The sequence below is a fragment of the Cyprinodon tularosa genome, unplaced genomic scaffold (assembly GCF_016077235.1).
Source record: "Cyprinodon tularosa strain WSP-4 unplaced genomic scaffold, ASM1607723v1 ctg697, whole genome shotgun sequence".
Classification (NCBI taxonomy): domain Eukaryota; kingdom Metazoa; phylum Chordata; class Actinopteri; order Cyprinodontiformes; family Cyprinodontidae; genus Cyprinodon; species Cyprinodon tularosa.
This window is the reverse complement of record NW_024039448.1, coordinates 335,681-347,711: the sequence shown is the minus strand read 5'-3', so window position 1 is coordinate 347,711 and position 12,031 is coordinate 335,681. Positions and strand designations below refer to the sequence as shown.

Below are 12,031 nucleotides of genomic sequence, written 5' to 3'. Positions count from 1 at the left end.
GACTAAATGTGAGATTAAATGTGTAATTTAGTCTGGTCCAGATGAATCAGACATCGGAAGATTGTTGATAAAAACAACCCGTTGTTTTTCAAACCATGTCTGTGCCAACACTCTGAGCAATGAGCGCTCGGCAAAGAACTCATGCTCTTCCTCAACACTGAAGTCCTCAGACATTTTTCTTTCGTTGTTTCTTTCTTTGCACAGGTAAACAGCACATTTCTTCTTCTACGCTTGCATTATCGGCAGAGCAGACGCTGAATGCGCACTTTCATCTGGTTTGGTCTGCCACGGTTTCCGTAGACTCGTGAACGCGCTTTTAGGAAATCCTATACACTACTGTTTATGCTCTAAAAACATTCTAAATGACTTCGTTTCGAGTAAATTCTGGATGCTACCCACTCAGGACACTTGGAATACATTGGACGAGCAGTATGGAGGAATATTGACACGTTTTTTGTGGACTTTTATGGACCTTTCTGCCTCGGGCGCCATAGACCTCCATTATTTGAATGTCAGCAGACAGCAAGAAGCCTCCCAGATCTCCAGATGCATTTGAGATATCAAAAAAGTACTCCAGAGTGTTGTTCAGCATGGGGATGAGTAGAAAATGAAGGCTAATCATGTTTTGGGTGTACTATTCCTTTAAGGCTGATGACCACCATTTCCTACTCATCGAGATCAGTAGGATAGCAACTTGCTTTCTGTTGGTATTGGCTGAGGTAGATCCTAAGGTAAAGCCTGCAATCTTTAGGCTGACTTAAAATTAAAATTTCAGCCTAAATCTATCCATGTATTCTGTTGCCAAAAGCATTAACACAAAGGTATTTATAAGTTTATTTCATTCATTTAAAATAAAACCAGTTTTTATTATTGGCATATTTTAGGATAATGTTTTTCTGTTTTTAAAAAGGTTTCAATTAAAAACAAAAATTTCAACAAAAATAAACAACTTGCCTAATTTACCACAGACTCTGGGGTAGATTTGTGCATGGAATTAACACTGTACACTGCTAAAATCTCTAAAAACTCATCAGATCTTAATTCTAAAAGAAAAAACCAAACAAAAATAAACAATGGTGGTTAATCATACTCCCGTGCAATAGATAATAAGTTAGGGAACAAATTAATTGAAAGAAAATCAATGAATATCAAGTTACTTTTATTTCTTTATTCCTTATGGAATAAAGAAATAAAAGTAAAAATATTTCATTGAAAATGACCTTTAAACAAAAAACCTAAATAAAAGATCTTAAAACTTCAAATAGATCAAATAAAATCCCCTCAAAATGCCACACAGAGCGCAGGCCTGTATTCTTAGAGAAAAGCTATGTGGCTTCATTATACTGTATCTAATTGGTATTTTGGTTAAATTACCAATATAATGATCAAAAACTGATCCAGCCACTGGTTTTGTTTGTATTATTAGTTTTCATTACTATTACATTTTAAGAAAATGTTAGTGGTGACAGTGGCTTCGGTTGTAGGAGTAGTTCTTCAAACAAGAGGTTATTGGTTCTAAACCTGGTCTTAGCCTTTGAAAGTTGTTGTACTACCTGAGCAGTATTTTGGTCCAGCGACCAATTGCTAATGATTGCAATATAGATTGGTTAAATATGTTACCAAATTAGATTGGTTGGTTTAACCAAAAGATTATTGGATACATAACTTCCAACAAGATTAAAACCAAAAACTGTAAAAAATATTTTTTTAAATAAAAATAACTAAAACGTTTCAGTTTGCTCATCATTGCCGAAGTTGCACAAGCTCTTTCAATATTTGCTTTAGCTTGTCACTAAAATTACAAAAAAAACAACACCTTAGAAAATATTTTATTATACATATCAATAATAAACAATTTCAAAGGGACTTAAATAAAAAAAAATTGCAAACATCAGATTATATTGCAAAATATAGTAACAGCAAGGCAGAATTGGTCAGGATCAGGCATTCACAATAACAAACACACTAGAGAACTCTCATCGAAGGCTCAAATAATCTTGCACTGGTGTCTGGGAGCAAGCACATTAAATAAAGGTTGGTGGATAAGATGAACAGTGATTAGAAACTGGAGCTAGAAACCTGAGCTATGCAGGTGATTTGAATGAACCATTAAGCCAGTCATCAGTGCCAAGATCATGACAAATTTTCAACTGAAATATTTTATCTAATCATAAAAAGAAAACACTTTCCACTTTAACAGTTGAAAAAAAAAGAAAAAAGGGTTCTGACTTGGCTAAGCTCCTAATCCAATCTCAACCATCTTAAATTTAATACTAATAAAGGATCTTGCCTAAGGAACCACACTGGCAGCTCGAATCCCCACTGAGGGGCATGAGCTGCCAGTGTGGTTTGGCAATATCATGGGCGTAGGTTTGCATAGGGACCATAGGGACATGTCCCTACCAAAATTTTGAACCGACCTAATTGTCCCGACCAATAATTGGATGTGAGCAACATGTTTATAATTTACAGCAGTAGTTGTTGCAGCAGTGGCTTCTTTTCCTCTCGCAGCTCCTCTGCCTGGTCTCTCCTGTCCCTTTCATGTAGCAGCGCATGGAACTGTGCTGTGCTGTTTAACTCAACTGTCATTGGTTGTTCTGCCTTAAGTTCCGCCTTCTCTCTCTCTGATTGGCTGTTTTCTAGTCCGCGTGTGCTTGGAGCACAACATTGAAAATTTATTCACACTAGAATGCAGCGGTTACTACAATTAATATTAGGCTACAAAACTAGCCCCAATAAAAAAAATGAATATCATGTACACTAAAAAACAAAAACCTTTTTTTTCTTTTATAAAACGAAATATTCTGAGTCAGCCAGGAGTTCTGAAGACACAAAATGGGCAAATAAAGGCTGTAAGCCATCAACATTTCTGATTCTTAGCCACAGCCAACTAAAAAAGAAAATGTGAGGGTTTCCTTTTTACCGATATTAAGTTGATATTACTGTTTTCATTTTTTTGTTTTTATTTTTACAATTTTGATATAATAACTGATCTAAGTGGGTTGCTCTGTGGGGAAAGGCACATTTTACATTTATATTACTGTATGTTTTAAAGTCTCTATACTCCAGTTAATGATGAATCACTCACTAAATTAGTTGACGATTATTGAAATAATCAATTAATATGATTCATTTTTTTTCAGCCCCAGATGAAATGCATAAAATGGGCTACACAGAGTAACTACAGCCCAGATGTTCAACTTTTATAGTGAAGTTAATATTTTAATGAATGTATTATTTTACTTGATACAGAGAGAGCATAGTAGGTAAAATATAAGAGTGGGGTTTAACTCTGCATAATTCTACATCTTCAAAAGAAAATACTGTATTTACCTTCTCTATTAGTCATTCCAATGAAACCATTTACAAAGTGGAAAACAGTCCTAATTCCACATTCATCAGAGCTGGTGACACTTCAAACATTGATAAACAGCATCTAATGAGTGTAGTGCTTAAATTTTTTTTTTATGTAGCAAAATGATGCTTTTCTCTTTTAACAATGAATTCCTCTTATCAGTACGGATGCTCACATCGAGCATAAAAAAGGGCATGCATATTGCATAGCACCAATGACACCAGACCAATAGTGTCCCTACCAAAGTTCAAATCAGACCTACGCCCTTGGGCAATATCCTTCATACAAATGCATACCTCATTGTAATATTGTGTCTAATCTGTAAGATGTTTTGGTTAAAAGTGTCTGCTTAATGGATAAGAATTAAAAATTAATACAAATGAGCAAAAAAGTATCTAGATGTGCAAAGCTGGAGGAGACCTTATTCCGAGGGCTTGCATCTTTAACGGCTGTAAAAGATGGTTGGAACAGCTGCACTTTCATTACTTTTCAGATTTTTATGTGGAAGAACATCATCTTCCTTCCATTTAAAAATAATACACTGCTAAATATTAATCTATTAAAGCAATCCTAAATAAATTTATAAGGGTTTTATAATTTTAATGACAAAACAATCAGCTGGTTAACAATTTCAAAAGATACTGCATGTATATACGTGTAATGTTTATAGGAACGTAAATAGGATTTTACAAAAGTGCACAATAAATGGAATATGACATGTTATATAACTATTTCCCATGTGATAATCTTTGTCCACATTTATCAGCGTATGACTCACTCAAAGAATTTTGTTATCTGTAGGATTTATGTATTTGTAGTCTGTTGTTATCCTGAACACAAATGCTGCTGCCAAAACATAAAGAAAATCAGATCGATAATTTTTTCAATGCTGCTGCTGGAGGTTTGCTCCTGCTAAAAGATAGTTTCCTACTCCATTTTTCTGTGATTATTATGGGATTCCTAAAGGACCTATGACCAGCAAGTTATTGTGGCTAAGAATGAGTTATTTAATGATTAAGCAACAGTAGAACCTACAGGGAGACTTTTTTTCCCTACTGTATCCCATGCATCCAATCATCCATCATGACCTGAAAAGAAAAAAGAAACTGAAAAACTGCACAACAGTTTAATATTAAGAAATCAACTGTTCTCTCGTGATGACGAGATAATTATCTTGTTATCTTGAGAAAACAATTAAACATGTAATAAGGGCTCTTTTACCAGATAAAGAAAAGGCAAATAAGTTCCTCATGTTGTTTTTCTTGTAGCAATTGTGCTTTAACTTAAACTTTTTCGAAGTTAGAGCACAATCAATATTTTTTTACTTACTGTTATTATTAGAAAAGGCTAGTGTCAATCATGGTCATGAAGTTGATGCGGAGGGACGGGATAAAGTTTGGAGGGGTTGGACGAGGAGACAGATGAAAAGAATTGGGATAAAGAGGAGGAGAAGATTATAGAAGATAAGGAGGGAGAAAAGAAGCACTAAAGTGTCACAGAAACCTTACAATAGTACCAGATAGATGTTTGGTGTGCAGAACTAGTTTGGCAGAGTTGTTAGAAAGAATTATTATCTCTTTATATCTGATATCTGAGAACCTTTGGCTTTTTGACATCTAAAAACATCTTTGACATCTTTTTAACATCTAGCTTGTGTTTCAGGATATAGCCTTGTGTTTTGCTTTTATCTTTATGATGAGTTACTGGAAACTTCTAAAGGTCTAATCTTATCATCGGAATTACTGGCAGAAGTGAAAGCTTACTGGGACACACCTATGGTAAACACCAGACAAAAGGAGTGAAAAAAATAGGCCGATATTCACAGTTTATAAGAAGCAGAATATGATTCAGGCTGCATTCTGATGTGGACACAGCCAGAGGTAAGTCAGAAGAACACATACTTGATTATTATTTTTTTAATCTTAAATTTGAACAGGAAATGTGATCAACCTGTTTAAAATAAACAGTGAACCTTTTGGGTGAAAAAAACCCAAAAACAAAACAACAAAAAACAGGTTAATCTTAGTATTTCAAGGATGTAAGGGTTCAACCTCCCAACTTCCTTGAATGAAAATCAGTTAGAATCTGCAGCCAAATTTTGGTAATCAATTAGCTCTGAAACCTAGACCAAATTCATGCTTGATAAAGGTGTATTTAGATTTACTATTTTCTGAAATAAGAAACTAAAGCTATTAAACCCTGTACGAGGCATATGTGACAATATTTTGATTGGGCAGAGTCCAATGGCATTGGGTAACTGGTACTGGGCATCTATTCCCTCCTCTGTTTATCTAGTGGGCCTTGTTGACTAAAGGCATGAGGAACATCAGCCCAGCACAGGGTTAAAAAACCAGGACATCATGACAGGATACCAACTTGGACATTCAATTTTGTGCCTTTAATTAATAGCTAATTTACACTACACCCTAAAATTAACTGCAAGCTAGTGTTTAAGACTGGGGTGATGGAAGAGTATTTGTTTGCTTTAGGAAGAGACCTGGCTGCTCTGAATGGCTTTCAAACATTAACCTGATTATCTGTCCACGGTTATTAAAAAAAAAATCTGAACATGGTGTCAAGTCAATGCACGAAAGTGGTTGCTAGTACTGCTTGGGAGATGATTTTTTTCATATATTAGAAATATTGATTTAATGAAAAAAATGAGAGTTTGATCTGGGTCTATTTTCACAATGATCTTAAAGTCCTCTCAGATTCAGATAGCTCCCATCTTAACTAAAAATGACTTGCTAAGGAGACCTTGATAATGATTGATACAGATAGCTGCTGATAGCAACTCCAAGCAAGGAAGTGACATCCTTTTGTAGCTTACTGAGGAGGTGTGGTTGATTGTGTTGCTAGATGTGACACTGATTTTTTTATAGCAAGAAGACAGATACATGAATACAGCAAATAAATTCCACAATTACGTTCTAAGTAATCCATGAAGAAATATTAAATTATTATGAATTGAGAAAGGGATTAACGAATTGAACGGGGGTGCCTATTTGAGTCAGCGGGGGAGCTGGCTCCCTAGGAGTGCAGTAAGCACCCCAGTAGGGCATTGTCTGGGGGGTGGGGGTCAAGGGCACCGGGGGGGGGTTGGAGGGGAGCTTATTTTTTTTCAGGTTGGGGTCTGAACTGCTCCCTCTCCCAAGCATATCTCAAGTCTTCGCTAAGTGCGGAGCCCATTCCCCCCGTCCTGCTCTCCCCCCGCTGGCTGGCGTGGGGGCTCACCAGTGCACTGGAGGAGCTTGGGGTTTGGGGGTGGATGCCCGGGTGGCTACTGGCTTATTCCTGGCAGCTTCTCCATAGCCCGGCTGGGGCTCCCATTGGGGGGTGGGGCGCCCTTGGAGCCTCGGATCCCTGAGGCCCATGGCCAGATTTACTTCGGGCTGGCTGGCTCTTCACCGCTGCTGCCGGGGTCTCCGGCATTGCGGTGGCTGGGGGACTTCCTTGGGGCTGTCTCTCCTCCTCCCTTGGTGGGGGTCAGATTTCCTGGGTTGGCCCATCCTTGGCGCCTTCGCTCTTGGGGTCCCTTTGGGCATCTGGGGCTTTGGGTCTCCAAGCGCTGGACTTGGTGCTCTGGGGGGGCACCTCTTTGGCTCTTTACAACCAATATTAAGCATTTTTTCTTTGGATAAACTTTACATGCACAAGTGCACTCTCACAAACAACTACATTTGCTTGGTCCCAGGTACTTAGAGATTCACTTCCACACAGAAAGTCCATATTCTTATCTTCAGGTAACACAGAATACATGTCAGATTAAATCATACTACTCATATTTCAGCGATAGTATCTAGATGTTACTTTATTGTATATCTTGTACCATGTCCATTGGTTGTGCTGTTCTTTTTACATCTCTTTGCAGTTGATGAAGCAGACAAATTTTTTTTTTCCGTTATCTCCCTTTTATCTCCTCTTTCTTTCATCTTTTCTCCTTTTTTCTGTTTTTTCTTTCCTGTTCTATTTACATTGCAGTGTCCATTTAAACTGTAAAATTCCCTGTATAATTAAAATAAAGCAATTTATGTGCCTAAATCAAGCGGAACACTATGGCAATAGCCGTATTGCTCCACTTGTGAAAATAAAATCTGTTGGACTCTTTTTGGCATCAAGACAATTATTCATATTACCACATCGCCAGACAGGACACTACTAAATGAAAAAAAAGGGATTAGGAAATTTTTTGCATGATTACATTTTTTAACTGGATTGTCACATAGCATTAAAGACTTTGAATGCGTGTTAGTTCTACACTCTTGTTTGCTACCAAAACTATTGACTTCACTACTTTGTCTGTTCTATATTTATACAGAGTCTTCTGTTAGCCTTTTACTATGATCGCCGAAAGTTCTATTTGGTAACAAGACAAGCATAAAATGAAGAATAAAGGTGGAGAAAACCAGATCTGGATGGAGGAGCAGAGTTTCTGTCCACACAGCTTTGGGAGAAAAATACAGTATTGTCAAAAGGTAAATTGGTGCCATGATCATGGTGCAGAGTTATCTTTTGCCACAATCTGCTTAAAAGGTTAGCCCACTTAAAAGTCCTCATTAGCACTCCTATTATTTTTTCCCTTTAGGAGCTCCCTTAAGGCTTAACGTGCCTTGTGAATAACATATCTCATAGGACATATCTTATCAAGGTAAATTGTAAGAAAGACCTTTTTTTCATAAAATTGTATTTTAGTCCTAGGATTATTTGTGAATACTGGCCCAGATGTCTTAGAAGCCAAATGTAACTCCTGTAGGTGACAAGAAACTATTTTTTATTTTCTTATCTTCTCATACAAATGTTTAAACTCCTCTTTTGCAGGGATTCTGACACAAACATGTCAATACAACAAGTGGTGCAAATAAATAATGTTTCTGTAACATATCAATTCACTACCCCAGGACTTGTAAACCGAACGTACATCATGTATCATGGCACCACCCGGGCAAATGCTCAGAGCATCGCTTCCACAGGTTTCCGTCAATCTGCAGATGGCATGCTTGGTCCTGGGGTCTACCTCACCAGAAGCCTGGAGAAAGCAAGACGCTATCCTATTAATCATCCTGAGTGGGACAAGGTTGTTATCCAGGTCCAGGTCAATGTGGGGAGAGTGAAAGCCATCAGACGCAAAAATCACCCTTTGCAGAAAACCTGGCATCAACATGGATATGACACTGCCTGGGTGCCACCCCGTTGTGGGATGGTGCGAAGTGGTGACGAGGAGGACTGTGTCTGGGATCCTCGTCGAATCCAGATCCTTCAGTACATTTACCCCACTGCTGTTCCCACGCCTACATATGTTCAAATGTAAATACAAGCAGTGATTGGCTCTTTTTTTTAAATCATATGTATTGATATACTCGGATTAAATTTAATTTTGTCATCTTGACCTGACCCTTTAAAGTTCCAACTAATCTTAAATTTAAATTTGTCAGTCTGGGACATCACTAATCATTAAGACCAAAAAGTGTAGTTCAGAGATAATTTAAAGAATGTAAAATACAATATAATAAGAAATATATGAAAACATAGATTTAAAGCTATAAAACTGGAATCTTCTTGATTTGGTTCAGCCTTGGTAATATACATCCTTTAATCCCTAACCCTTTGAATTCTCAGTTTTTTAGTGGGATTAAGTTTGAAACAAAAAAAAGAAAAAAAGAAAAATCAAAATCATATCTGTTGTTGCCAACAGAGAATTACGACAGGGATCATTTACATATGGGCAAATAAGGGTTGTAAATTTGTTTAAAATAGGCCCAGGAAATTATGTTTTATCTACAAGGAGTGTGTTGATTTCCTGTGTTAATTAAAATTGAGCTCCATTACAAGGAGAAAAAAAACAACTAAATTGACTAAACTTAAGTTGAAAAACTCTAATGTTAGGCCATAATCTATGATATTATTTTTGGACATTGAGAACCAATGTCCATGCTGATATTAGCATGATCATTGGGGTAGGAGCATGCATGTTTTCCCTGCTGTTAGACTCTGCTACTTCTACAACCATCACCCAGCACACAAACTTTTTAAGACACGCCCACGGGATATGCAATTCTACCCTCCCACGGTATTTAAGGAGAAAACATCCAACTCATATGAATTCTGTCTTTTTCCATGAGACTCTTGAGAAATATATTGGTAGACTGATCAAAGGGTAATTGGATCTGATGGCTAAGTTCAAAAGCAAATTAATGCAAAATGAATGATTTCTCTCTGAGTTTCAGGAACTTTTAGATGCTTGACGATACTGTAAGTGGGGAGCACAAACAAATTCTACGCTTAACTGTGGATCATTGCTTCCTTTTTTTTTTTATTATGGTTCTCGAATATGTGTTTTTCTTTTCCTTCTTCTGTAAGTACATAGTAGCTGTAGTAGGAAAAGGTATTCAACTTTACAATCCAGTTAAATAAAGGCAATAGATGGCAATTCACTCAGTCGGCACTTTATTTTCTTTGCAAAGAAAATGAGGACAAGATGGCATAAGGTCCAGCCCTGCTCTGGCTAGGCAAAGTGTATTTCATAAATTTTAACCCTGCAGAAAAGCAGTGAAGCAGGGTTGTTTTTGAAAGCCATCTTAGATTTAGTGATAGTTTTCGTCTTCAGGACAAAAACTTTCATTAGTTTTAGTCACATTTTAGTCATTACGATATGTGATATGTGATAGTTTTAGTCCAGTTTTAGTCCAACACCTGGAAACAAATTTCTGGGGTATGTATGCATGGTCATGCTCATGTATAAAGGGTTTACAAAGCTTCTTCGGTAGAAAAATTGATAACAGGTGTGGGTGGCCCTAGACTCCTCCTACAGGCCCTCAGGATCGATAAAGAGTCAACACAAGCCCAAGATCACAAGGATAAGAGAATTAGAATTAGAATCAAACCTTATAGTCTTAAAAGTGTCACAAGTACAAAGCAAAAACAAAGTGCCTAGAGTACCATCAGCATACCAGCAAACAATGGCATCTGTCACTGCGGGAAGCATAAGATGTGGAGGGGGCGGGCCCTGCTCATACTTGGGGCCTAGGATGTTCAGCAGGTTGGGCGTTGCAGGCAAACCTCCTATCTGAAAAGTCGACGAAGGAAACTTCACATTTACACAATCCTACCCTTACAGACAGAGCTGTGAGAACAGCAGAGGATCATTTGGGCTCCTGTTCCATCCATTAAAGAGGAGGGAACGCTGCGTTTCACGGGCTGGTAACATCACCACTGACCTCTAACACTCTCACCATGGATTGTTCTCCCTGCTGCCCTCTGGGAAGAGGCTTCGCAGCATTCAATGCAGGACCAGCGGGTTCTGCAAAAGCTTTTCCCCCGCTGCCATAATACTGTTGAACTCTGGAAATTCTACTGTAATCCAGTCACAAATCAAGACTCTGCATCAAACTTCTTATCATCATATTTGCACTACATGGCAAATTTTCAAATCCTTATAAAAAGAACTGAACTCAGTGTTCTACTGCATTTTGCATCATATTTATTTTGCACTTCACCGAGCCAAGTCAGGAACAGGGCATGCTCAGTGGATTAGAGACAGGACATAATCAGGAACTCTACGAAAGGTGAATAAGATGAGTGGTGATTGGAAACCGGGCAGAGTTAGGCAGGTGAAAGAAATTAGCAATTAGGCCAAGTCTTAGAGCCATGATCATGATATACAGTCACTGTAAGAGACAATAAAACAAAAATATTTTTGTAGCATTTCCCAAATCTAAAATTTTACTTTTACATTTATTAAATCTGACTTTATAAGATATCTTATATTTTTGTTAAACCAACATAATTTTCTGTCTGTGTAGAACTGGAGTGGCTGTAGCAATTAGATGTAATAATGCAAGCTGAAGGATCTGTTTATGGGATTAACAACTTCCGAACTGAATTATTGTCATTTTGACTGAATTATAGAATCAGTTAATTTTGATGTCATGATGCAAATCCAGCTACAAGTTTGCAGAGCAGGTTCTCTGTTGTGAACTCATCCAGTAGCTTACATGAAAGTCCCTCTCTTCTCTGTCCCTTATTGTGGCTCTAAAAATGCAGACATGTTTTAATGTAGATCCATTCATCCATCCATCCATCCATCCATCCATCCATCCATCCGTTCAATAGGGAGGCCCAGAAGTCCCTCTCTTCTCTGTCCCTTATTGTGGCTCTAAAAATGCAGACATGTTTTAATGTAGATCCATCCATCCATCCATCCATCCATCCATCCATCCATCCATCCATCCGTTCAATAGGGAGGCCCAGAAGTCCCTCTCTCCAGCCACTTGGGCCAGCTCCTCCGGGGGAATCCCAAGGCGAGAAACATAGTCCCTCCAGCGTTTCCTGTGTCTCCTCCTGGGCCTAACCCTAACCCCTGGGCCTCCTCTCGGTGGGACGTGCCTGGAACACCTCACCAGGGAGACATCCAGGAGGCATCCTAATAAGATGCCCAAGCCACATCAACTGGCTCCTCTCAATGTGGAGGAGCATTGGCTTTACTCTTATGCTACATTCACACTGCAGCCTGAAGTGACCCAAATCCGGAATTTTTTTGCCCATATATGACCTGGATCTGATCTTTTCATGGCTGTCTGAACAACACAGATCCAATTTTTTCCAATCCGACCCAGGCCACTTGGCTATCTGGTCCTGAATCCGTTACGTATCTGATCTTTTCAAATGCGACCTGTGTGT

At 38.2% G+C, this 12,031-nt stretch overlaps 1 long non-coding RNA gene across 1 annotated transcript; it reads left to right on the top strand.

Annotated features, from left to right (window-relative positions):
- Positions 1-5,158: 5,158 nt before the first annotated feature.
- On the top strand, positions 5,159-9,187 carry LOC119771960. The gene is made up of 4 exons (XR_005279206.1): positions 5,159-5,235; positions 7,674-7,830; positions 7,941-8,003; positions 8,174-9,187. It is a non-coding gene; the product is annotated as an uncharacterized LOC119771960 (long non-coding RNA).
- The last annotated feature ends 2,844 nt before the right edge of the window (positions 9,188-12,031 follow it).